Here is a 26,564-nt window from a genome sequence, read left to right as displayed (position 1 = left end):
TACTTGTCACTCTTCTCTCTGTGTCTTTCATAGGCCAGGCTATTAATGTTAGATACCTCAGATGAGTAGAAATGGAAGAATAGAGAGAGATTGTCATTTTAAAATATATTGTTTCATTTTTAAAATGAGCCATTACTAGTTTTGTAATTTAGATCATTTAGTAGGAAAAAACTAAAAGAAAAATGAATTTATTTATACCGTGTACTATGTTGTTCCAAATTTTATTCTTCTTATTCCTATCATATTCCTATTATGTGATACTCTATATATGTGAAGAGTAATTAAACATTTAGAATGTATGTGAGAAATCCATCTAGAACAATGTAGCAGGTTAATCAGAAATTGTGAACCAGAGGATGCTCAATAAAATGGCTTATTAATCCTAAAAATAATGAGACGAGTCATTTGACAAGAACAACACACAGTACCAGTTTATGGATGTATGGTCCATTAGTTCATTGAATTAATCTGTCTACCTATAAAGTCAACGGGGAGAAAATAGCCCATGCGTAGACTGTTCGAATGAAAGGATGTCTTGAAATACCAAATACCAGCTTGGATATACTACCATCAGCTTTGCATGTCTATAGCTTGCAAGCTTTGAATACTTTGAAACAAGCATACTTCCTTTGGGAAGGTCCTCTGCCGGCTGTTGACACTACGGTACAGTGTGAGCCCTGGGTAGTGGGTAAGAGCGCAGGCTGGGACGCAGACTTTCTGGATTTGCATCCTAGCCCCACCCCTCACTCTCTGTGTGACCGCTGTACTCCATTCCTTATCTGTGCAGCAGGGGTAGGGATAGCATTGAACTCAGAGGTAATGGGGAGAATTCACTAACCTAATATATGTAAAGCACTTAGAACGGTGCTGGGCACCTGCTTAGTGCCATAGAAGTGTGTGCATTATTATTACTCTACAGTCGTTGTTGTTATTAATGCATGGTTGGCTGCCATGCACTGGGCCAGTCTTCTGACTCAGAAGTTCTCTCCCCAGGAGAGCCCTCACCAACTCACCCCAGGGCATTCCCAAACTGGCTCTCCTGGCTCGAGCATCAGTCTAAGGTGAACAGCAAAAGATTCTGAGAAAGACAAGGGGGTGATATTAAATCGGGGAATTGGTGGAAATTTGAAGCCTAAACTATTTAGAAAGTTGGACAGTCACCATGACTCTTAGAGCTTCCTCTGGAAATTATTTCCCCACCTTGTTCCTTGTCCTAATTTCTGGCTTCTCATGTACCATGCATTAATTTTTTTTAACTAAGTGAAAGTAGTTTCTAAAATGAAAGTTAATAACATCTTAACCAGAGACAAAAATAATCTAATATGGTTAGAATATAGGAGCTTAATTTGAGATCCTATCATTGTATCTATTTTGGAGCAACTCGGTTGTTGGTCATGTGACTTCTATTCATTGGTTTATTATTGTGATTTGGTGTGTGTGTGGAGGGGGCACATTTCAGATAGTTGCAGTAATTGTATGAATCTCCTGGTAAGTGAAATACAGGGATAGAACCATTTTTTCCTGCCAACCAACACCCCCTTCCCACCTCCCTCATCCTGAACTTGAAATGATCTTTTCTCTTCCACCTGTTTTCGTCACTGAGTCTCAATCTTTAGATTATCTCTTTCATTATATCTTCTCCATTCCTATCACCAACTCTCCTTCTCACTGATGTTACCTCATAGCAGGATTATGATCGTAGCTTTCTATCTTGATTTCCTGATTCCTCACCAATCGATTCTCTATCAACACGAACAAGGCACTTCCTTCTCTCAATGTCATTTCTCTTCTCTTTAAATTCTGACATGTCCAAAGGCTGGGACCATGATACAGCCATGGCTACATTTCCAGGTTTTAACTGTCTGCCCGGCACACAGCAACCGTGCGGTGGGGGAATCTTCACTTTAAATTTGACTTCTGGGGCTAAGAGTGCTGTCATCAAGCTAAATGCTTTTATTTGACAAAAATGAGCTTCCAAGCCTTTTGGGGTAACGTGAGCTTGTTTAGGAATCAGAGGCCTCCTGTTTTTGTCTCTTCAGCCTTCTCCAATGTCTGCAGCATGCGCCAGGAGGAAAGTCTAAATCTCATGCATGAGCACTCGGAAACCTGTCCCCCAACTGTTAGAGACAAAAAGAGTCCCTGAAGAAAAAGGATCATGAATATAATCTGATCTTAATTTTGGAAATAACCATTCTGATGAGTAATTTATGCAAAAAGCAAGTCTTACAAGTGAGTCATTTCTTTGGTAGAACAATAGGTGGCAGCAAAGGGGGCTAATCTTGGCTCCCCACTTTTCGCAGTAATTAAAACTGAAAATTGCTTTTTGCAGACCATTCTGAATCCTGTCTAAAAATGAACAGAATTTCTAAAAACTGGTGTGCAATTATATTATAAGGCATTCAGCTTTTGAAATAATGTTCCTAGGACAAATAGGCAGAGATGTGGATCTTTAAGAATGCTCCCTTTAAAAAAGAGTTATTCTTTGGTAGGTCTAAAAATAAGAAAATAAATCAATTGAATAGATGTTGGGCTTCCAAAAAGATGCTCACAGGACCTCTCTCTTAACATCAGCCAATTTTTTCCTTCCTACTAAGCAATCTGTCTATCACAGCAACATTTCAACGTTTTTTAATCACTAAATTTAATTGATTATATAGCTTCCTGTGTATTTTTCTAAATCCAGAACTAAGTTTTTTACAGGAAATATTACATTTAAATAAAGAGCATTAAAGTTTTATACTATGTGAAAGAGTTTATCAAGTCTTGGAAAATGAAGAGTGATGGCCATTATCCTAATCATATCAAAGGTTAAGGTTCACCTTGACATGAATTACCTGGGTAATTGACTAACTTGTTAATTTTATTATTGATGTGATTGTAGCCGTGACAACTCTTTCTTTTAGAGAAATCTTCCTGTCACCTGTCATCTTGTTTGCAGAGATGATTAAAGGCGGAGGGAGGCAGAGAGGACGAAGATCCTCTGTGCACTCAATGAGGGGCAGAAGGAAAATACGGAATCTGATCGGCTCACTGAAGGAGCCCCAGCTGTCCCCGCACTGAGGACAGTTACAGGCCACACGCTGGAAGCTCGGACTCCTGTGTGATTACTGGGATGGGTTTGAATGCTTTTCAAGTGGAATGGTCTTTTGTTTTCCTTTAAAAGAGGTCATCCGTGCTTTTAGAAACAGAACTTGCGGGATGGCGCACACACATTGTGTTGTTGTTTTAAAACTGGAAATGTGAAGGGGCAAAACTTGCTGGGTAGCAGAGGTAATTTCAAGAGGAGATTCGACTCACATGGGGTCTTAAATGAGCGATCGGTACTTTGTCCCCCACTCCTGCTAATGGCACCTCTCCCTGCCTTGGGCCTGTGTCCTCCTACCTTTCCTTCCTACTCTTTGACGCTTGTGTTCAGATCCCCACATTCATACTAAATATAAATAACATAGGAAGGTAACAGTCTTCAGTTCAAGTTCTACAAATGTCAGGCTCCTAGCTCTCAAGTGGAGGGGGGCTCACAAGGCGTGGAGTGGGGGAGAGTTCAGGGCATTGAACTCCCAGCAGGCCTTGTACTTGCTCCTTCCTCTGTTTAAATAGCAAGTAGCTGAGACCTGCAGCTACACCCAGCTGAGACCATCCCTGCAGCTACACCCAGCTGAGACCATCCCTGCAGCTACACCCAGCTGAGACCATCCCTGCAGCTACACCCAGCTGAGACCATCCCTGCAGCTACACCCAGCTGAGACCATCCCTGCAGCTACACACAGCTGAGACCATCCCTGCAGCTACACACAGCTGAGACCATCCCTGCAGCTACACACAGCTGAGACCATCCCTGCAGCTACACACAGCTGAGACCATCCCTGCAGCTACACACAGCTGAGACCTGCAGCTACACACAGCTGAGACCTGCAGCTACACACAGTTGAGACCTGCAGCTACACACAGCTGAGACCTGAAGCTACACACAGCTGAGACCATCCCTGCAGCTACACACAGCTAAAACCTGCAACTACACACAGCTGAAACCATCACAGGCATGGCCATGATACGGGCCTCTGAGGCGAGTAACCTCTGTATCACTATAATGCACATCTGCAGCCAATACAATCAGGAAGCAAAACAAACAAGCAAAAACCAGGCTCATAGATGCAGAGAATGTATTCGTGGTCGCCAGAGGTGGAGGGTGGGGGTGGGCAAAATGGGTTAAAAAGTACAAACTTCCAGTTATAAAAGAAGGCATAGGCTGTGATGTACAGTGTGGTGACGACAGTATTTTGTCCCTTACTCCTGTTAATACTGTGTTTTGGATTTGAAAGTTGCTAAGAGAATAAGTCTTAAAAGTTCTCATCACGTGAAAAAATTAATTTTTGAAATTATGTAGTAAAACATGGTAACTGGACTTATTTTGGTGGTCATTTTGCAATAGATACAAAGATCAAATCATTATGTTGTACTCCTGGAACTAATGTAATGTGTCAATTATATCTCAATAAAAAAAACTTTTGGAAATTGTTTGACAATGTTCTGAAGCACAGAGGTTCCCATATGGAAATCAGACCTTCTCTAATGAAGTGGTTGTCAGAAACAAGCTCACCAACAACACTGATGCCTCTGAGGACTTCGTGTCTCGGAAGAGAACATCTGGGCTTTTTCCTGCGTGTGGGTTCCTATCCCACAGCAATGGCGCGTCCCAAATGGAGGAAACCCTAAAGTCAAAATGTGGCTTAATAACAAGGGCGAGATAGCAAGATCCGTTGAAATACTGAAAAGGCAGTGGACACAAAGGAAAGAAGGAGAGTCATAATAAAGGAATTTTGTTTTGGGAGCAGGAAGAATCACACGCCAGGGCTGCCATGTCTGGCCAAAAACATGTGGAAACGATTCCTGGTCAGCCCGCTCTTGGCACCTGAACAATAACTGTGGATGTGGGGTCACTGTCAGGCCCTCCTGCCACCGGCTTCCGAACAGGAAGGAGAGGAAGCATCTGAATCGGGTTCCAAAGGGTGACAGCAGTGTGTTCGTCCTCCCGTGTCTGGTTATCTCTCAAGGAAAATAATCCGGTGCCACCTGGATCGCCACCAGGACAGGTGATGATCCACAGATGGATGCATGCCGCTTTCTGTTCGCGGGAGCTCTTGTGGGAAAGGAGAGATGCGAGTGCACGATTCTATCACTTACAAACAGGAGCAGAGAAAGCACACTGACATACTTTTTACCGCAGTTTGAGGATGCGTCAGAGCACACTGAAGTCTGCGGAAAAAGCAGTCTGTGAGACAGAAATTAAACCACAGCGTTGGGACATCTTTCAGCTCTACTCAGTGCAAGCAATCGGTCACATTCTTGAACAGATCCCATCTATAAAGCAAAAATGGAAATGCAAGGGGTAGGCCAATGTCTCTCAGTGGTCAAGGCAGGGGTCCGCATTGAAAACATATGTGTCTTGATTTGGAGAAACAGATCTCCTCCGAGCCATTCAAGTAGCTGAGATCTCCGGGGATTTCAGGATGCAGAGAGAATATTTGTTGGACTCAGGGAACTGTAATTATGATGATAATTATAAATTATTATTGGACGTATATTAGGTGACTGTGACTGGGTTAAGCTTGTCATGTGAATCCCATAATTCTCACAAAACCCAATGGGATACACCCCAGAGGTCCACAGTTATGGACCAAAACCCTTGGGGACAGAATGAATTTTGGAATCCCAAAAGTTTTGGATTCTAGAAAGACAATATGGTACATAGACCATATATTTTGTAACCCCATTAGAAGTGTTTTTAGAGCAGAATACTGAAATCAGACAATAATATGTACAAATTAAGCCCTATAAACATTTACACTAGAATGGGATGAAAGAAGACAAAAACAGGTAATGTTTTGGCACCAAATAAAATTGCTGTAAATCTTAAAAAATATTTTCCTAGATATTTTGGATTTTAAATTTGTGTATGAAGATTTTGGACCCAGTTTTTCCTAAAATTTATATCTAACATTAGTGTGGTACATTTGTCACAATTAATGAGCTAATGTTAATATACAATTATCAACTAAAGGTCACACTTTATTTAGATTTTCTTAGTTTTCCCTAATATCTTCTTCCTTTTCGAGGATATCCCATCACATTTAGTTGCCATGTCTCCTTAGGCTCCTGTGGGATCTGATAGCTCCATACTTCCCCTGTCTTTGATGACCTTGAATTTTGAGAAGTGCCAATCAGGTAGCTTGCAGAACAACCTTCAATTGGAATTAGCCTAATGTGTTTCTCAGGGTAGGACTGGGGTAGTGAGCGTAGGGGGAGCAGCACAGAGGTGCAGTATTGTCATTATCACATCATGTATTGGGTACATACTATCAACATGGCCTGTCACTGTCGATATTAACCTTGGCCATGTGGCTGCAGTAGTGTTTGTCATGTTTCGATATTGTATAGTTAAGCTTCCCACGTTTTCCCCTCTCAACACTCACTATACCAAATCCACATTTCAGGAATGGAGAATTATATTCCACTTTACCAAGGGTGGAGTATCTGTGTAAATTATTTGGAATCCTTCTGCCCAAGAGATTTGCCGAGTCCCCTTTATTTATTATTCTTTTAATCAGAATAATAAAGTTGGAAAAATATTATTCTTTTAATTAAATTAAAATATTATTCTTTTAAAATTATTATTCTTTTAATCAGAATAATAAAGTGGAAGTTTATTTTATACTCTGGGTTATAATCTAACATTATTTGGTTTATTTTGTTTAAATAATTTCAACTTCGGTCTTTGGGAGTTCTATCAATAAACTCATCTTATCCCCTGCCCAAACCCTAGAATCAGTCATTTCTTAATGAGCTATGATCCTTTTACTGAAGAATGATATTAGGAACCAAGATCTAGGTGTTCGATGTGCTCATTGCTACCAGAGGATTTCCAGGGCCCTTGTTTAATATTTACCTCCAGGAAGAAAGAGGAGGTATCTAAATTTTTAAGTCAGTGTTCCCCAGGATTTATAAGATGAGAAATACCAAACCTATGCGGGAGCTGATGACACATACCTAGAATTCTGCACATTATCCGCATGTAATGCTGGCATAGTCTCTTCCTCATATCTTATTTTCCTTTGCAAAATAAATATTAATGCAATAATTTCTGCTTTCTCAGAGACAGACAGAATGATAGATCTAGTAAGAAGCCACTATTAAGGAAGAAGAAGCCTCTAATGAAGGGGCTGAAACAGCACAAAATAAGTCCTCACAGGAGACCTGAACCACTTAAAACTTCCTTTGTGTGATACAAAACAGTGTGCTTTGATGGTGGGACACCGGAAGAAGCTAGAAGAGGCTTTGGGGAGAACATGCTATTTTCTTCCCTGCCAAACAGTCCCAGTGACTTAGCATGTGACAAGCTCTCAGCTATTATCCAAATGAAAATGCCTTTCTGAAGCATGGCATGTCTGCAAGTTGTAGAAATGACAGCCAGTCTGAGAAAAAGCTTTTAGCACATTCTCAGCGGTAGCTGAACATGAAATGCGTGGCCTCTCTCTGTTCTGCTGAGAGGTTATTAATGGAGACCTGCGGTGTGATTATGTTATTTTTGAGGGTGAAGGAGAATTTAGCATGTCTTTAGCCTTATTTTACTTCAGTGTTGCTTATATCCTTATTCTACAAAGGAACCAAATTTAAAATTCACAGAAATGCATGATGCATAAAATCACGATGTCATAGAGGATCAAAACCAATTTTGATGTTTTGGAGAGTAGAAAATAACATTTAGGCAAAAGTAGATTTAACATACGGAATCTGAATTATGATATGGGCAAGGTAGCTGGTTTTGTTGTAATGTACCCTGTGAATCACAGAAGTACGCCTCAAGAAGTCAAATTAAAGAGTCACATTTATTGCAATCTGGGACTATGAGGGGCCATTTTGCTTTCCCAAATCCCATCACAAGATGGTCACAGCTCCAAGGTTATATAGGCAAAAAATCACAGAGGTATTGATTACATCCCAGGGTTTGGAATGAGGAACCTGGTTCGAAAAAAAACAAACAAACAGTTTACAGAAGCAGAATTAAGCATGTTAATTATAGTTTTGGGTCTCGGGGTCAAACACATTATCTAGAGCCCTCCGGTCTGGAATGAGGAACCTAGTTTGCAAAAAGCAGTTTACAGAAGCAGAAACAGCATGTTTATCTAAATTACAGTTTTGGGCCTAGAGCCCTCTGACCTTGGGATAACTGTGCTGTCCTTCCCAGGAAAAGGAAAATGTGCTTTCTAAGACCAGTATGACCACAACCCATGGGATAGTCACATTACAATCAATAAGGCATTTCATCGAATGGGATGATTTATATAATTCAGAAAATCAAAATAACTTTTCTATTGTTAAGCCAAACAACAGGATTAGAGTTAAACTACAGTTTCTACCTGAGATGGTTGCTGCCACACTTCAGTTTGATTTGTGAGAAACAAGTTCCTGGCCAGAAATGCAGGCCCAACTTCCAAACGTTCTCAAGATCTGGCCTGTCGCAGGACACGCCACACCACTGAAACGCTAGGACTTGGACTTAAGGCACCAAATGCCAACTTGCGTGCTCTCAAGTAAGAGAAAGCCACTAGACAGCTTCTCCGAGCCGCCGCCCAGAAGCCAGCTGACTCAGCACTACTGAGACAGTCAGTGGTGTCATTACCAGGTCAAGCCCTTCTTACAAACATAAAACAAGGAATTCTAGAACGCCCACATGGGAATGCATGGCACACACCAGTCCTTCCAAGTTTAAAGTGCAAGATCAGTGGCACTGCATAGAATACAGGATCTGCTTATTAACCTGCTTTGCTGGGAGTTTGCAGAAACAAGGACATTTTGCTCTGAAATGACAAAACTGCTGATTTCAGGATAGGGCTGTTTTATAGGTACTTTCCAGGTCATTTTTCAGAGCCCTGGCTAAGTACCGCTCATGCTGGAGATGTGACTTAAATAGGGAACAAGGCGGATGGCTGTTGCTACCTGCAGGCTCTTTCCTTGCCCTGACTGCTATGCATCTGAGAGGAAAGAGATTAGAATACCATCAAAATTAATGGGGTGCTATTTTCATGTCAGCAGATACAATTTCACAGAGGTTTCATAAACAACTGCAAACCCATCTGCCCTAGTGACGGGTTTTGCAGGTCATTGAGTCTATACGGTCTGTCATTCAGGACGAGGCCCATTTCCTGGTCATTTCTGTGTGCCTGCTGCCTTTCATGGTGGCTCATCTGTAGAATTACCCCACTTTATAATACTTAAACCAACCAGGCCTGGTAAAAGCAGACACTGAGATTTGGACTGTCATGAGAACGGCATTACTTATTTTTTTGTCTTGATTCCCCACATCACAAACAACAACTCGACATATTGTGACAGAGAACCGGAACAAAGCAAGCAATGCTCAGAAAGTTTGGAGTTACTCTTTATTCACCATGGTGGGCTCAGAGAAAATGAATTCAAATCCTAAGCAAAGCTACAAGCAGAACTTCCCTTTTCATTAAAGAGCCAGCCCTAGGTGTGCTTAGTGGTTATCTTGCTGGCGGCCTTGGGAACTACACGGTTCGATCCAATTAAAAAATGCACCTGGCGTGGCATTGAGAGTATGGGCGTCTCTAGTCTCTGGCCTACAAGGTCAGGCAGCTAAGTTTATCTTCCTCATTATTCAAGCAGGCTAGAAAGCAAAGTTTTGTGTGTTTTTTTCAAGAATAAGAGGCCATCTAAAAAATAGCAGAGAATTCCAAACAGTAGTTTTACAAAACAGGGGTTAGCCTTCTCAATATCAGCTGGTTTCCTGTGGCAGGCACTATTCTAAGTGCTTTGCATCCTAATTTATTGAACCATCACAGCAAACCTACACGGTTCTACTGTCACCTTTACACAAATGAGTAAACTGAGGCACGGGGACAGGAAGTAACTTGCCCAAGATGCTGTGGCTGAGCCCTGATCTGAAGTCGTGAAGCTGCATGTCTGGAACTGGGCTGTCAATAACCCCCACATCCCTCACCCGCCTACCCCCCAGCTACTCAAGGTGCAGATGAGCTTGCAGGAAGATGCAAAACTGCCCCCCCCCACCCCCTGCTCAAAATTTTTGCCATTTCAGTACCCAAGTAGCTTATATCTCTTGATTACTACAGCTGTTTACCAAGATCCACTTTGTTGATACTCAACTGAGACTTCCATCTGTTTTTATATGTTTAAAATAAATCCCTTCTTAGAACATTCAACTTTGAGAATTTCAAATGCCTCTAGTAATGTGGGCTAGATTTCACCTTCTAAGGATACTATTTGTAAGCAAAGTTGCTGTCCATCTGTAAGGGGCGACCCACAGAGACGACCACCAGGGACTCAGATAAGAGATTTAGGAGCCTTTATTAAACTGCCCAGGGACTACAGTTACAGCACCCTGCCCAAGCAAAGGCTGAACTGCAGCCCAGACTATAGGAATTACAGCATTTTTATTTGCAAAAACCACAAAGTTACAAAAACCTTAGTTCCCGACACAGTATAGTATCAATACCTTCCTATCTGTGTGTTTTAGGAACAGAGAGCACAGCACGCCCCATCTGGCCGAAGCGCCAGATATGCAGCCCAGCACACATCCACCTGGAAATCCTAGAATTGGAAGGGCATAAGTGAGTAAAATATTCAGACATAATTAAGTCTTTCTGCGTCTTTATCGTATGTGTCTAAAATACAATTAAGTACTTTTTGCTGCGATGGAGAACAATGCCTGCTTCCATCACAAGCCGGGCCTCGCCCAGCATTCAGGCAGGTCAGCGGGCTCCGGGTGTGCTCCCGCCTCTCCTTGTGAATTTCTACAGGAATGAGTGCAATTCCCTTGAAGGCCTTCGCGGCACTGAAACCTCACTTCTGCTGACAGCCTTGGTGGTGCAGCTCTGTCTTTGGCTGTGGTCGCTGTTTGCGCAGCGGCAGGTCTCTGCTGCCTCCTTCCCCCAGGCCCAGCCCTGCCCAGCGGGACAGAGGCTGCGCCAATGGTTAAAGGTCCCAAGGCCTCAGCAGACCTGCTTCCAACCACAGCTTGCCATCCCTGTAATAGTCCTGGAATCCTCTCGCTTCACCTGCGTCAGGTCCTCCTTTGTCCAAAAGCTGTTTGTTTGCTGATTCATTGATTCCCTCGGTCAACAAAGTGTTCCCGGCTCTGCGGGTGGCAGGCGCGGCCCAGACACGGCGGAGCCTCCCCGAAATTAGCCAAGTGTCGTCCAGCTGGAAATCGCATGGGTCTGGTTGGGATTAAATGCCAAGAATGTCAGCAAGGTCTTCGGCGCCTGGGGCATGGCTGCCTTAGGAACTGACCCAGGCGTGCCCTTCCCTCCTGGCCTGAGAGGGGAGCGAGCTCCTTTTCAGCCCCGAGACCCCATCATCTCTGGGAACCAAAGAGGAACAGCGACCGAGCACAGGGAATTGGAGAGTGTGTGGACCGGCACAGGCGTGGGGTTGATGTTGCTTAATGCTGGATGGAAAGCTTCGCAGAGGCGGGTTTGATCGTTTATATTTGACCAGAATGGAAGGAAGCGGATGTCACAAGTAGACACAAAAGAAAGGGCGCCCTGAGCTCTGGAGGAGGTGCGTGGCCGTCCAGGGGAAAATCAGAGGCGCGTGCCCTGCCCGGGGGCTCTCGTGAAGCTTGGGGTACACCTGCAAACACCTTTCTCCCCCTCTTCAATGGGGTGGGGAGCTGGGTCTGCAGCTTCTAGAATGACCCTCATCAAATGCAAGCCGGTTTCCTTACTCCTCCATAATTCTTGGGGTCCTTCTCGCATCTCAGCGCCCCCCCCCACCCCTTCCTCCCCCCCCCCCCCCCCCCCACACACACACACACATCTGACCTGGAAGCTGAGCACTCCCTGTGTTTCCTGCTGGCTCCTGCTGATGGTCCTACAGTGAAATGAACAGCCCTGTTTTCTGTCTTTAGGGCGCAAGGGATGTCACAGGAAAAGAAGCAGCATGCTGCTTGGTGTCTCGAGCTGTAAACCAGGACAAAGTCGCTCTTCATGTATCACCTGCCACAATAAGAAAAGCAAAAACAAAACACGCTCCCATGTTTATTCACACAGGCCTTCCCGGAGCCTCCACTTCCTGCCCCGGCCCTGCCTCCTCTCCCTCCTCTCCCCTCCCTCACTTCCCACACATCCCACCTCTCCTTCTTGGACTTTTTCCCTGTATGTTTTCGATTCTCCTCCCTGACAGAGGATTGCTGTGGCGGGTTGAGCGCTGCGTTCACTGCCTTAGCCGCCTCGCCTGGCTTCCCAGGTGGCCCAGGCAGTCAGATCCAGGAGAAATCTGCTCTTCCTCCAGCCAGCTCCATCAGAGCTTCGCAGGCGAGACAAGGCGATCTGGATGCAGCGTGCGCAACTGTCACTGTTAAGAAAGAATAAGAGATATAAAATATGGAAATATCAGTGTGAGCACACATACACTTGCTAATAAAATTATTTTTGTATAGCATATGCATCCCACATTCATAAACATTCAAACAGGAATTTTTGGGGTGGAAAAGACAGGTTTAGGAAATTTTAGAAGTTAAGAGGACCATGGAAGAAGCACAGGGCCGCAGAGCAGCAGAAGGTGTATTTCCACAGAATGGGGGAGCTGAGAACAGCTAAAGGTCTATATTTACAAAATAAAGGGAAGGAAGCCCTTCATCCAGAAGGAGAAGAAGAAAGCCCAAAGGGAATAGGAAACAATAAAGAAGGAGGAGGGGAGATCACATGTCCCATGTGAGGTCGGACCTTTGAGCTCAGAAGTTACTAGAGTAACCAGTCCAAGGGAATAGTGACCAATCACAGGGGATACCAAGGCACAAAGATCTGTAGCCTTTATAAGCCACAGGGAAAAGGAAGTCAGTGGGACTCTTCTCCCTCCCTATGAGGGAGTCCGTTCTGTGGGACTCTTTCTCCTTCCCCACGTGGGTGGGAGACTGTGCTGTGAGAATCCTTCCCTTTCCCCACGTGGGAGTCTGTACTTATTCTTCAATAAATTTCCACCTTTGCTAGACCACCTCCTGTCCGTGGATTCATTCTTTGACTCCAGTGGACAAAGAATCCGGGACATCCTGCCCAGGGGAACACAGCATGTTCCAGTCCAAAAATTGTGCTTCAATATGATGATGACGCATATTTTCAGGAAGGGAAGCATGTGACATGCCAGTGTTACTAGTGCTAATATTAAAATGTAGGACATATATAGTTTTTAAAAGTTTCTGAAATAAAATCTGATTCAAACTAGTCGCTATCATCGAGTCTTGATTTTGGCTTCTGCCAGTAATAACATTATGTCCCTCCAACTCCCTAGCCCCACTGCACTGGCACCGTTTAAAGAACAGGCTGCGTGTGTCCCTTTGCTCTCTCTGGCTTCAGAATGCTGATCCCTACGCCTGGCAGGCGTCCCACGTCAGCCTTCCCTCCCAACACCATTTCCTCTTCCATCCCCTGAACACATACCAACACCTGCACGTACATACAGTGTGCATGCACAGCACTAACAAGTGCTTAACTCTGTTTATTGGATAAATGAATGCATTAATGAGTAAAAATGTATTGTGGCTACATTACTAAGTTGCTATGTGATGGAGGAGAAGTAAAACTAATAAACTCTGATTGACCATCCCAAATCTGTGGGCTAACTTGTCCCCTTATAAGAATGGTAGCTGCATGGTCTGTTCTGTCCCCCCATCCCCCAAAAAATACGATTTCCCAAATGCTGTGTGATGACCTGGCATTAACAGACTATAGCTTTCTTTGTTCTAGAAGCTTCTTTATTCAATGACAAATTATCCATTACAAATGCTCAGAGAAGTTAGGTAGTACTGAAAATAGGTGATGGAATTTAGCCATTGGGAGTGTTAGGTTAGGTGGCTCCCACCTCACAGGGAGATTATTGTTGGTTTTTTAGAACAATTTTTATTGTTGTGAAGTTACATTGTAAAAGGTTGAAAATAAAAGGTCATTCTAAGAGTGACTGATGATTTCTGGTTGTAGAAGGTAGTTTTCAGACCAAAGACAGTGATGGTCTGTTAATGCCAGGTGATCAGACAATTGTTCACCTTCACTCCCTCTTTCTAGAAACTCTGTCCTGATATCTGTATCCCACTCTCTCCCCTGTCTAGTAACCCTGTGACATTCCTGCTCTTTTCGTTTCTTGGATTGTCCTTTGTAAACTGACTGTGTGTTAGGGATCCCAGACTAGGATCATCTAATCTTGGGCCAAATAATCTCCCTTGGAGATACACTCCCATTGCCTTCCTTACATGCAAATTATAATTATGGTTTTAGTTCTCACCTGTTTTCCAGCCTCTAAATCAAAATTTCTAATAGTCTCCCGGGAAAATAAACTTTAATATTGTGCTACTCCAAATTAGCATCTAGAACAAAATTTGTAACACGCCTGCCTCCACATGCAGAATGCCCGCATACATCTCCATCAGAGAGGAAGTGTGTCTAGTTTCAAAAGCATGGACTGGGGCCAAAAACCTGTTAAAATGTCACTCTCTTCACTACTCTGGTTCTGTGACTCTGGACAGTTGCCTAGCTTGTGTGTTTCACTTTCTCACATGTAAAGTGGGGATTATAATAGCACTCTCTTCTTAAGATTGTTATAAAAATATAAACAGGTTATTGTGAAGGGACGAGGACTACGCCCTCCATCTTGCCCCAGGGTAAGGGCTACGCCCTCCATCTTACCTTGGCCATGTGCTCAGCAAGGCTTCTTCCCGGAAGCCTGAGCCTCTGCTGGCCACACCCAGGACTTCTTTGAACTAACCAATGACAATCAAGGGAAGTCGCCATAGATATGACCACATTCTGTGTCACAAGACACCGCCTTGCTCCTGGCAAATCGGCAGGGCCCACAGTCCTTTCTCCTGCCCTTGCTCCAACCCCCCTATAAAACCTCTCTCCAAAAAAAAACCAAAAAAAACTCTGCTCCCAGAGTCTCCGTAATCCTTCAGTTATCCTCAGCCAACCTGAGGGCTCACACCTCTGCAAGCCTTGCCTACCTCCCCCAGGGAAGCCTTGCGCTCCCTTTAATGATTCTACCAAGCTTTGTTCTTCTCTCTTAATGACATTGATCAGCTTTTATTATTTACTTACCTGTATTTCTCTTCCATTAGATTACAATAAGTTCTTTAATCACATGAACTGCCGTGATTCCACAAAGTCCTTCTACAAAGCTTGACTAGTCATAGATATACAGAAAATTACTAGTAATCACCAAATCTAATCAATCTACTCAACAGATATTTCCTCCACTACTCTTTATTCAATACTGCATTAGAGCTTTAGCTAGAAAAACTAAAATGTTCCCTATGTAAATACAAGTTATTCAACTCTGCAACAAAAAGATTTCCTTTCCTGTTCTTTAGGAAATTGATTGGTTTAAGAAACACACAACAAGGTCCCAGGAAGGTGGAGAGGAGTATGGAGAGGAGTTGATGATGGAGACAATTAATTTCTTTTTTCTAGTGAGGAAGTGAGACTTGCACATGCGTTCGAGACAATGAATTTATTTGTAGACCGAGATACCAACAGGGTTTCCGTACGCGTGTGAAGCCATTTGCCATTTCCCTTTCTCCTGGCCACTTCTTGTATCTCTCCTCCTTTTCTTCCAGTTCTTAGTTCTGGACACTTCCTGGAGCAAACTTGAGAAAGAAAAGTAAGAACTTTGGAGGGAGGGGATAGAAACATGCCTTATGGATTACAATGAAGAAATAATTTGCTCTTGCACATTTTGCATTAATCCATGATTTGTTACCCCCAGACATAAGTCAGGCCACCTAATCGTCACAGTCAGCGGCCTCAGCGCTATGCCGAGGCTTAGATGTGCTCTTCCACATCAGGAGCCCACACAGGGCCACAAAGAACAGCCAAGGCCACGGGGCGCTTTCCACCTGCCCTGTTCTGGTGACGGCCAGCAGAGAGCTTCTCTCTCCTTTTTGCTCTGTTCATTTAGGAAAAAGATTAGAGAAACTCAAGGTAAAATAAATGCGAAGGGTTCTCTATCCAAGTGTAAAGTCAATGCTGTGGGGATGCTGCTGGAAGGGGACCTGGATTAAACCCCAGCCCTGCCGACTGATCGAGGGGCCTTGCCTGAGACACTTGATTTCTCAGGAACTCGGTTTTCTTCCCTACAAACACGAAGATGATCATACAGACAATCTTTTCTGCTTAAGGGCCAGTAAGGACATGGGACTAAATAAAGGGCAGAATTCTACTAAATAAATAAAAAATGTAGAGCACATTGAAGAAAATCTGAATGTAATAAAGTCTAATTTAGGCAAATGAAAATGAAACATAATGGCCATATTAAAAATGCAGGCCAAATTCTCATTCTTTTATTCTCAAATTACAGTTCCAGCTGCTGATTATTGAGCATAAAAGCAGTTTTGGGAAGGAATCAGAATTATTTCCCAATATAGAGACGTGTAAAAACGGAAAAATTAAAATAAGTCATGCCAGGGTTCTTGTTTGTGCTTGAACATGTGCATAACTCCATGTCCCTTTACAATGGCTTTCTGTCCTTTACATAATTTTGTGTTTCATAATTAACACAATTAACTCTCTTTCACAGAAAAGAGAAAAAAATGTCTGCCCTTGGAGAAGCAAATTATCTGAACTGATTCCATTTTTACTTCCACAAACAAGTAGAGGAATTGCGGCTACATTCTTTTCCTAACAATTATAGACTGAGAAGCCTCCCTGTGTCAGGCCTCCCTCTTCATCCACCCCTCTCCCGCTCTTTGGGAGAACCCACCGTTTGAAGGAGGACCCCCTGGATTACAGTGCCATGACCTTGGCTGTAGAGTTAGTCCTCGAGTTCGTATATCTGCTAAAATTTGCAATTGAACTAGATAACTGGCTAAATCTAAAGCCCAATAAATACGCTCATTCTGGTCTTTAGACTTTATTTCACTAACGGAAATAAATGAGAGTAATATTAGTTATATCAGGGCATCCCTAAAGCACTCATTGAGCGTCAATAATAAGAGTAACAATAACAATAAAATTTTATGGCTTTTTTTTTCCTCAAAGGAAATTGAAACACTTTACCAACATTATTGTCTCATTAATCTCATGTCTTTGAAAAATAGTGCAGCCTCATGTGCACGGAAGGCTGTGAGCCAGGGAGTCAGACAGACCTTTGCAGCAATGAGTAAATGAGATAATGTGCATCAAGTATGTGCTTGCGTGGTAAGCACTCAACACAATTATCTCTCTCCTTCGCTCTCCAGACCCACCAGCCATTTCTCCCTGATCGTCTGTCCCTTCCCTGCGCCAGCAACCCCTGCTCCCTCTCTTCTTTTGAAGAAGTGAGAACTGAGACAAGTTTGTTGGAATTTTTCTGTGTGTTTTTTTATTTGGCCCCAAAATACCCTGATCCTCTCAGAGAAGAAATCATAAAAGCTTAAGGCCACGATTTAACCGCCATGCCTGGGCCACAGCGTCCAGATCCCACCTCATTCAAGTCTCCCAGGGCAGGTTAAGCAACTGTTCTCCGCAGTTCATCCTCCTCAGTTCGGATGTCTTAAGTTTAAGGTATCAGAATGCCTACACTTCGGACAGCTGGGTGAAACAGAAGATCTCTCAGTTGGTGTGCTCAAAGAAAAGTCAGAGTTTGGAGTAAAGACACATTTATTGATAGAGAAGTTGGCCACCGGGAAGATGGGAGACTTAATGGTGCCTCAAATCCTTCTTGCCCGCTGCACTAGGTTAGGGGTTTATAAGAATTTAGGGGGAGCAGGTACTGATGGGGGACCTTGGAGCTGGGCCATTCATGGTAAAGGGCGTCAGCACAGGATCTTTCTGGAAGTGGACCTTCACTTCTGAAAAGGTTCTGGTGTTCAAGTTCTGGTTGTGTTTGATACTTTGGTTCCGTGGAGGCAGAGGTGAGACTTTGGTTCGGGTGCAGCTGAAGTCGCATCTCTTCCACGCATGCCTGGGCTGCATGACTTGCAGTTTTGGTCTGTGATCTCTGAAAATCAACTCAGTATCTCATCAAACAGGACAGGACCATTCTGAGCTCGTTTTGCAGTTATAGAGACAGGTCAAAAACTAGCATGGAACGAAACCTACAATTCCAAGAACTCAAGAAGATTCAATTCCAAGAACTCAAGCAACTTCATGACAGATTCTCCCTATGGATCTCCCTAGGCTGCCCCAAACCTTTACTTATGTCTTGTTGAACCATCATAGCCTTGCCCTGGGGCATTTTGGGGAAAACTACACGTCCAGTGGAGCCGGGATGTTAAACAGTGAGCTGTGCACCACGTGAGGCCAGCCTGGTGGTGTGGGTGCTGCTGGTGGTGGGAGAAGCAGAAATAATGACAAGAGCCTTGGCACTTTGAAGGGCAGAATGACGCCAGGTCTTTAAAGTTCAGTTGAGACTTTTCCCCCACTCCACACATCTTGAGTGAAGATTATCTTTCCATTTCCAAACTAGGAGACATGAGAGCATTATAACTGCAAAATGTGCAGTTTGATCTCACAGGAGATCGTGCAATACATGGCATTTTCAAAATACCTGTAGATGAAGTAAGTTATTCAGGACTCAATCACATAGCTCTCCGCAGGTTTTGCCCAGAAAGAGGGGTATTCAATGACAGTGTTATTCAGACATATATTTGGACAGCCTGATAACCCAGGAAGGCTGGTGGGACACTACACTCTACACCAGGGGTGGGCAAACTTTTTGACTCGAGGGCCACAATGGGTTCTTAAACTGGACCGGAGGGCCGGAACAAAAGCATGGATGGAGTGTTTGTGTGAACTAATATAAATTCAAAGTAAACATCATTACATAAAAGGGTACGGTCTTTTTTTTTTTTAATTTTATTCATTTCAAACAGGCCGGATCTGGCCCACGGGCCGTAGTTTGCCCATGGCTGCTCTACACCTATGATGGCTTGGAGAAATCGAAATCATGGGGCTAGGAGCTGGCAGCAAATTTCTCCAAATCTTGGTGGAATTGTAAGGTCTAGGGATGGCTTGAGCACCATCTTCATTTTCTATAATTCTATAAACACACACACACACACACACACACACACACACACACAGAAATTATAAGAAACAATAGAGGCCCAGTGCACAAAATTAATGCACTGGAGGAGGGGAGTCCCTCAGCCTGGCCTGTGCCCTCTTGCAGTCTAGGAGTCCTCGGGGGATGTCCAACCTATGGCTTAGGCCAGCTGTCAGTTGGACATCCTTAGTGCTGCTGCAGAGGCGGGAGAGGCTCCCGCCACCGCTACTGAGCTCTCCAGTCATGAGCCCAGCTTCTGGCTGAGCAGTGTTCCTCCTGTGAGAATGCACTGACCACCAAGGAGCAGCTTCTGCTTTAAGTATCTGCCCCTGGTGGTTAGTGTGTGTCATAGCAACCGGTCTTTCTGCTGTTCAGTCTATTTGCTTATTAGTCTTTTATTACATAGGACTAGAGGCCCAATGCACGAAGATTCATGCAAGAATAGGCCTTCCTTCCCCTGGCTTCCGGCACCACCTTCGCTCCGGCCTGAAGTCGCCTTTCCGCCTTCGCTCTGGCCCAGAGCCGCCTTTCCGCCTTCCCATGCTGCCCAGAGGCCCAGAGCGGCTGGGGTGGTGTGGAACACCTGCGTCGTCACCATGGCAATGACACAAGCATCCCGCCCACCCCCAGCCCCTCGCTGTCAATGTCTGTGTATGTGCGTGCTGTCCACAGGCCCGCCATGTTTGTCGGGTTAATTTGCATACTCACTCCTGATTGGCTATGAGTGTCACAAATGTACAGTCAATTTACATATTTGTCCATTATTAGTATGGATAGTTCCTGAAATAGAGTGAATGGGAGTTCAGTGTGTGTGTGTGTGTGTGTGTTTTAGAAAAGCAATGGACTTGACAGTGGGCACTAATGTATGAGGCAGTATTTTAAGAGGAAATTTGCACAGCTTGGCTCAAATAACTACAAGGAAAGAAAATGATAATGCCCCGTTCCAAGGTTGTAGGTTTTAAAGACAGAAGGGCAACAGAAAGTGTGGTTGCACTTTTAAAGGCTGCAACCAAGCAGAACAATGTGAAATTAGGCAAGAGGAAAGCTGGCCTGCTCCCAGCGGCATTTTCTCAGCGGGAAGATCATTACCGAGAGTCAGTCTCCCCGGGGCAGCTGGAAATGCTTGGCTGCTGTGTCATTTCACACTAAGTACATAAAGCTGCCGCAGGAGTGACCTGACAGTCTCCTGCCTCTAATTTCTGTGATTGAAAGGTTCTGTGCTATTATCCAGCAAGAGGCATTGCTTGTGCATGGTTCCATTTGTAAAATGACCCTACAGGTGTTTTTCGGAGCTTCCACCTGGGCAGAGCTCTTTATGTCCCCCCACCTATTGCAGCGAGATTCTAGATGAGAACATTCAGCATCTCGGGTTTGGGGGTTAAACAGGAGAAAAAAAATTAAGAGCAAAGGAAACTGGAGGAAAGGTGAGAAGATCATTACTCTCTAGCGAGTCTCTCCGCATCTAAATGGAATTTTGATTTACACACCACGTTCCTGTAAGAAAGCTGTACCGAGTGCAGAAACACTGCACATTCATTTTCCTGTTGGCAAGGCTAATTTCGCCCTAGTTCATTGGCATCCTCAGGTTGTAATAGCGTTCTTGAAGAAGTAACAGGGCAGTGGCAATCTTTGAATGGCACCAGTTATGTCTGACTCGTCAAGTCTTTTAACAACAATTTCTGGGATGCAGTCTGTGTGTGCCCTTTACCTGATCTGTGGAGAGCTTGCTCTTTTGGTCCAGATGGTCTTGGATACCCAAGATGACAAACCTGCAGAAAGCAGCCCTTGCTGGTTTTCAATGATAAGTACAAGGGTTAGCCTGACCCTTCCCCCTGTTGTGGGTAATTGTGAATGGGACCCATCGTTACATGAGAGAATATCGCTGGTGCAACGCACTTCATCGGGGTCCAAAGCTGAGTTTGGTAGACAGAATAAAACCTTTTAAACCGGATTTAATGTTTTAGGCTCGAGAAAGATAGTCAGGGGGCTTCACCAGTTACTCAGCAAGACTATCAGTGAGCATTGGGGCTCCAAGCGAATAAAAACAATTTGTCACAGAACCCCAGCTTCTGGGAACCCCCCCTAAGAAAGAGAACAAAACAGTATCTATTTTCTTTTCTGTCTGCTAACACGCCCACACATTGTCTCAGAAGCTCAACCAACCTGGAAACCTGAATGTAGCAAAGCAACCACAGCAACCAAACAGCAGAAGACAGAAGAATAGTTGCTGGACTTCGACCCTCAGGCCTGGATGGGATCCCACCGCTCCAGCCTTCACTGAAGACCCTGAGTCCATTTTCCCGCCGCCCACGCCTGTGACTGCAGACTCCACTGCTCCGATTCAGGGCCCCTCTCGCCAACGGACCCACCCACAGCGTCACAGCCTGGTTTGCTTCCATTTGACCTGTCCATGAGTTTTTCAACGTTCCTTTCCTGGCACTTTGTACGTAACATCCTGGAGCACTTACTATTAATATTTGTACATAATTATCTCTGACATAGAATACGGAAACTGAAAGAAAGGGACAAGGTCTAAATTGCTTTATATTATGTGCTTCCAAAACTTGGCCCAGAGTTAGTAATTAAAAAAAAAAAGTTAGTTGAATGAAGAAAATAAACAAATGAACTTGTTGAGAAATGTATCCCTATTTACTGTTACCGAGGGATCAAGGGAATATCTAAAGCTTTGAGTATAACCCTGCATCCTATTTCTGAGATAAAATTGCATTGTTGTTGTTACCATATACTTACCAAGAAGCTGGCAAGCAACTTGGAAACTTCTTCCAATGAGGATCTCAAGGCCCCTCGTTATAGCCGATTTCTCCTCTGCACAGCTGTTAAACATCTGATATATACTAAGCTTATGTATGCCCCTTAGAAATGTCCACACACTTTCAGATTGGTTCTAGTACATGAGTCTGTTTAGGAAAAAATGTGATTACTATTAAAATTAGAAACAAGACAAAGATTCTGTCTCTGTTGGTATTCGACATTGTAGAAGGTATCTTAGCCTATACAATAAAAGAAGGAAAAGAAATAAGTGATGGAAGAATTAAAAGGAAAATATAAAATTGTCCTTAAAACATGCCAGTGTTCAAAAAATTCCAAGCAAATTACTATTACGCTATTTGAGCCAGTGAGGGAGTTCAGCAAGGTTGTTTCATAAAATAGTCACTAATATCAGTATAAATCAGTGATAAATGCTTAAAGGTGCAGTTGACCAGAGAGCCCATTTACAATCGCTGTAAACTAATGACATAGGCGTAGCATGCACTTTGCATTGCCTGCAAAGCAGACATCCACTCCCATCTTCTGTGCTGATACAACTCTGATGCTGTCAGACTCTTTCCTTCAAGAAAGGGGTCGCCATTCCCAGCTCAGGAGTCAATTCTAAAAGGCCAGAGTCAGATGTTAATGTTGACCATTCTCTTCACTTATGATGGGTTTAGGGAAACCAGCGGTGTATGGACAGCACCTGGATTCTGATCATTTGAGCCACTGAATGGACCATTGCTTAGAAAACCACCCTGGAAATAATGCAGCACAAGGAAATTAACTTCCTTTATTGTTTACGCTACTTAACAAATAAGAGAAGCAAACTACTCAGGTACGTTAATTGCAATACACCTGACCGATTAAGAATGAACATCCCGAAGAAAAGAAAGGGAGGGTGAGGGAGAAAGAGCCAGAGCTCTTATAAATTAAAAGTAAAACAGAAAAATTAGCAAAGGATATGAACGGGGAATTTACAGAACAGGATAACAGAATATTCATGAACATATGAAGAATGTCTAACTCAGCAAAAATCAGAGAAATGTGGAGTGAATGATGAGTGTAATTTCCAGCTCATCAGCTGGCAAAGAACAAGAGTCTGACAAATTAAAGGCCCATTGATAAAGGTGTGGATAATTGCAGTGCAAGTTCCTGGGAGCAGGGACTTGTTCTGTTGCAGTTTTTGTAACTAGAACAGCACCTGGCACATAGTATAAACTCAAAATGAAATGATTATTGTAGCTAAATTTACTGAATCTATATTTTTTAAATCTAAAACAAATATGATAACATTTTATATTTAATAACTGTATGTATGACAATTCTCATCATGGAATGTTTCTGTAGTTTATAATTTAAAAATAAAGGCCTCTTATTCAATAAAATACCTACTCTAAAACATAGGTTTGGGTTATGGGAAGGGCCAGATAATAAAAGAAATGAGGAGAAGAGACCAGATAAAGACAGATCTTTTCCTTAATTTCACCTGACACAATAATAATCAATTCTTTACTAATAAGTGATTAGAAATTATATCGTAACCTTATAATTCTGTCCATTGTAAACAATGTGCTCATATATGTTTGCATGCTGAAATTAATTGTATAAAGTAAATATAATTTTATTCCAAAATTAGGGACTTAATCATCCTTAATAAATTCCTTTCCTGTTTTTATAATGTGATGGGCTAAAAAAATTATATAGATTACATTGATATCTACAACAATTCAGTCAAGATAAGTAACTCTTTTTTTTTTAGAAAAAAATTCTTTGAAGCTTCGTGTTTGCCTTTTACCCATGTACATGGTCTCAATTTGACAACATAGATTTTCCATTTTTCCTCTTCTCATTCAACATAATTTAAGTCCTTGCTATTTAGTAGATATTCTTGGAATACAATGAAAAATAATAACGATAACAATATTATATAATATTTGGTAATATATTTATTATAGCAAGAACTAACACTCAGATAGTACTTATTATGCCCAAAAACTGTTCTAAGAGTTTTACATACATTATGTTCATTTAATTGTCACAACAACCTTCTGGGAAATAGAAGAGATCTGAGTAAAAAGGCACAGGAAGGGCTAAGCAGCTTGCCCAAGGTCACTCAGGTCAGCTTCCTGGGCATGCGACCTGTGCAGTACTTTGAAGGACATCATATGTAGAAGATTTGATGCTCTACTCTCCCTGTCTCAAAATTCTTAATCAATTTTGAACTGAGTTTCCTGCATTTTAATTTTGTGTTGGGCCCTGTAGCTGATCCTCCTCAGATTTGGAAGTGTTGGCTCCTGAACTCGTCATTAATCACTACACTCTACTACTCTCTTGAGACAGACAGGAGATGATTTTTACATATTTAACAAATATCAACTACACTTTACGTAGCAGGCAGGATTCTAAACATTGAGGTTACAATGATGACAAGGTAGGAATGTCCCCATAATCATGAACCTTCTTTTAGATAATAAACGCATGAATAGCATAACTACATAGGATTGTGATACATTCTCTAAGAAGAATTAAACTAGAGTCATAGATTAAAAGTACCTGGTGGCTGCTATCGACTGACCAAGGGAAGATGGCCCTTAATATAAGATTTAACTAAGAAGACACCACTCAAAAACGGTCTGAAGAAAGCATGTTTCACTTAGTTCTCTTCTTTATTGTTCACCATGGGGGGGAGGGAAGCAAATATTTCCTAGCCTCGAAAATGGAGTATTATTATAACACTAGAGGCCTGGTGCACAAGATTCGTGCACAGGAGGGGGGGTCCTCAGCCCAGCCTGCACCCTCTTCAATCTGGGACCCCTTGGGGATGTCCGACTGCCGGTTTAGGCCTGATCCCCCTGTTAGCAGTTGGATATCTCTCTCACAATCCTGGACCACTGGCTCCTAATTGCTCACCTGCCTGCCTGCCTGGTCACCCCCAACTGCCCCCCTCTGCCAGCCTAGTTGCCCCTCACTGCCACCCCTGCCAGACTAATTGCCCCCAAATGCCCCCCCCCCCCCACCGACCTGGTCACCTCCAACTGCACCCCCCCCACCAGCCTGGGTGCGCCTAAATGCCCCCCACTGCCAGCCTGGTTGCCTCATACTGCCCACTTTGCCAACCTGGTCACTCCCAACTGCCCCCCCTGCCATCCTGGTCACCCCTCATGGACCCCCCACCAGCCTGGTCACCCCACGCAGCCTGCTGTTCAGTCATTTGGTTGTCCCTCACTAATCCCCCTGCTGGCCTGGTCATAGGCAGCCATCTTGTGGGGGTGTGATGGTCAATTTGCATATTACCTCTTTATTATATAGGATTCTCTTCTTCATGTGTTATGCTTTATAAAAATTTGATTCCTGCATAATTCATTTTTCAAAATGGAAATGCTATCAGAAGATCCATTGAGAAAGCTTCATATCTTATATTGAAGTGTCAAAGGAATTTGTGCATGATTTATGTGCCTGAGATCTGGCCATATTACTAATTAATTGCAATGAGAACAAGAGAGAATTGATTAAAATATTGACTCATCAGGTCTGGCCTGCCCTGTCCTCTGCATGGTGAGCAGCCCTGGAGTTGCACAGTGTGGCATCACTAACCAGAAGGTGACTTACAGCGTCTGCTTTGCAAAGTCAGTCAAAATATAAAATATTATAGCTTAGACCTTTTATTTTACAGACAAAGAGTCTAAGGGCCAGTACGTTTATTTAGATCAGAGAGAAGGGGGTTGGGGGAAGATAGAAGGAGGTAATAAATGGTGATGGAAGGAGACTTGCTTGGGGTGGTAAACACACAATACAATATACAGGAATTGAAGCATCAGGCCACTTAGATGACTGCGCTTTCAGAAAAGCCACTTAAACTTTCTGCAAGCCAGTTTCCTCATCTTCAGCGCAGCCCCACTGGCTCAGCTATCTCCAGTTTGGTTGTGATGTTTCCAGGATAAGTCAAGAGCTTGTATTAGAGAGTTCTCTGTTTTATTTTATTTTTTTAATTAAATCTTTATTGTTCAGATTATTACATTTGTTCCTCTTTTTTCCCTCCCCATAACTCCCCTCCTCCCAGTTCCCGCCCCACCCTCCGCCCTCACTCCCCACCCACTGTCCTCATCCATAGGTGCACGATTTTTGTCCAGTCTCTTCCCGCATCTCCCACACCCCTTTCCCCCCCAAGAATAGTCAGTCCATTCCCTTTCTATGTCCTTGATTCTATTATAATCACCAGTTCATTCTGTTCATCAGATTATTTATTCACTTGATTCTTAGATTCACTTGTTGATAGATGCATATTTGTTGTTCATAATTTGTATCTTTACCCTTTTCTTCCTCTTCCTCTTCTTAAAGGATACCTTTCAGCATTTCATATAATCCTGGTTTGGTGGTGATGAACTCCTTTAGCTTTTCCTTATCTGTGAAGCTCTTTATCTGACCTTCAATTCTGAATGATAGCTTTGCTGGATAAAGTAATCTTGGTTGTAGGTTCTTGGTATTCATCACTTTGAATATTTCTTGCCACTCCCTTCTGGCCTGCAAAGTTTCTGTTGAGAAATCAGCTGACAGTCGTATGGGTATTCCCTTGTAGGTAACTGAGTTTCTTTCTCTTGCTGTTTTTAAGATTCTCTCTTTATCTTTTGCTCTTGGCATTTTATTTTTTTTTTAAATATTTTTTATTGATTTTTTACAGAGAGGAAGGTAGAGGGATAGAGAGTTAGAAACATCGATGAGAGAGAAACATCGATCAGCCGCCTCCT

The 26,564-nt window shown here is 43.1% G+C and overlaps 1 long non-coding RNA gene across 1 annotated transcript; it reads right to left on the bottom strand.

The window, feature by feature from the left end:
• Window positions 1–10,365: 10,365 nt before the first annotated feature.
• Window positions 10,366–15,726, bottom strand: LOC308533151. Its single transcript, XR_013997042.1, has 4 exons — window positions 15,559–15,726; window positions 12,171–12,393; window positions 11,862–12,035; window positions 10,366–11,255 (listed from the first exon to the last, which is right to left on the bottom strand). It is a non-coding gene; the product is annotated as an uncharacterized lncRNA (long non-coding RNA).
• Window positions 15,727–26,564: the final 10,838 nt, after the last annotated feature.

This window comes from Myotis nattereri (genome assembly GCF_964212035.1).
Source record: "Myotis nattereri genome assembly, chromosome: 17".
Taxonomy (NCBI): Eukaryota; Metazoa; Chordata; class Mammalia; order Chiroptera; family Vespertilionidae; genus Myotis; species Myotis nattereri.
Note: the sequence above shows the minus strand (reverse complement) of the source record. Positions and strands in the feature narration are given on the sequence as shown.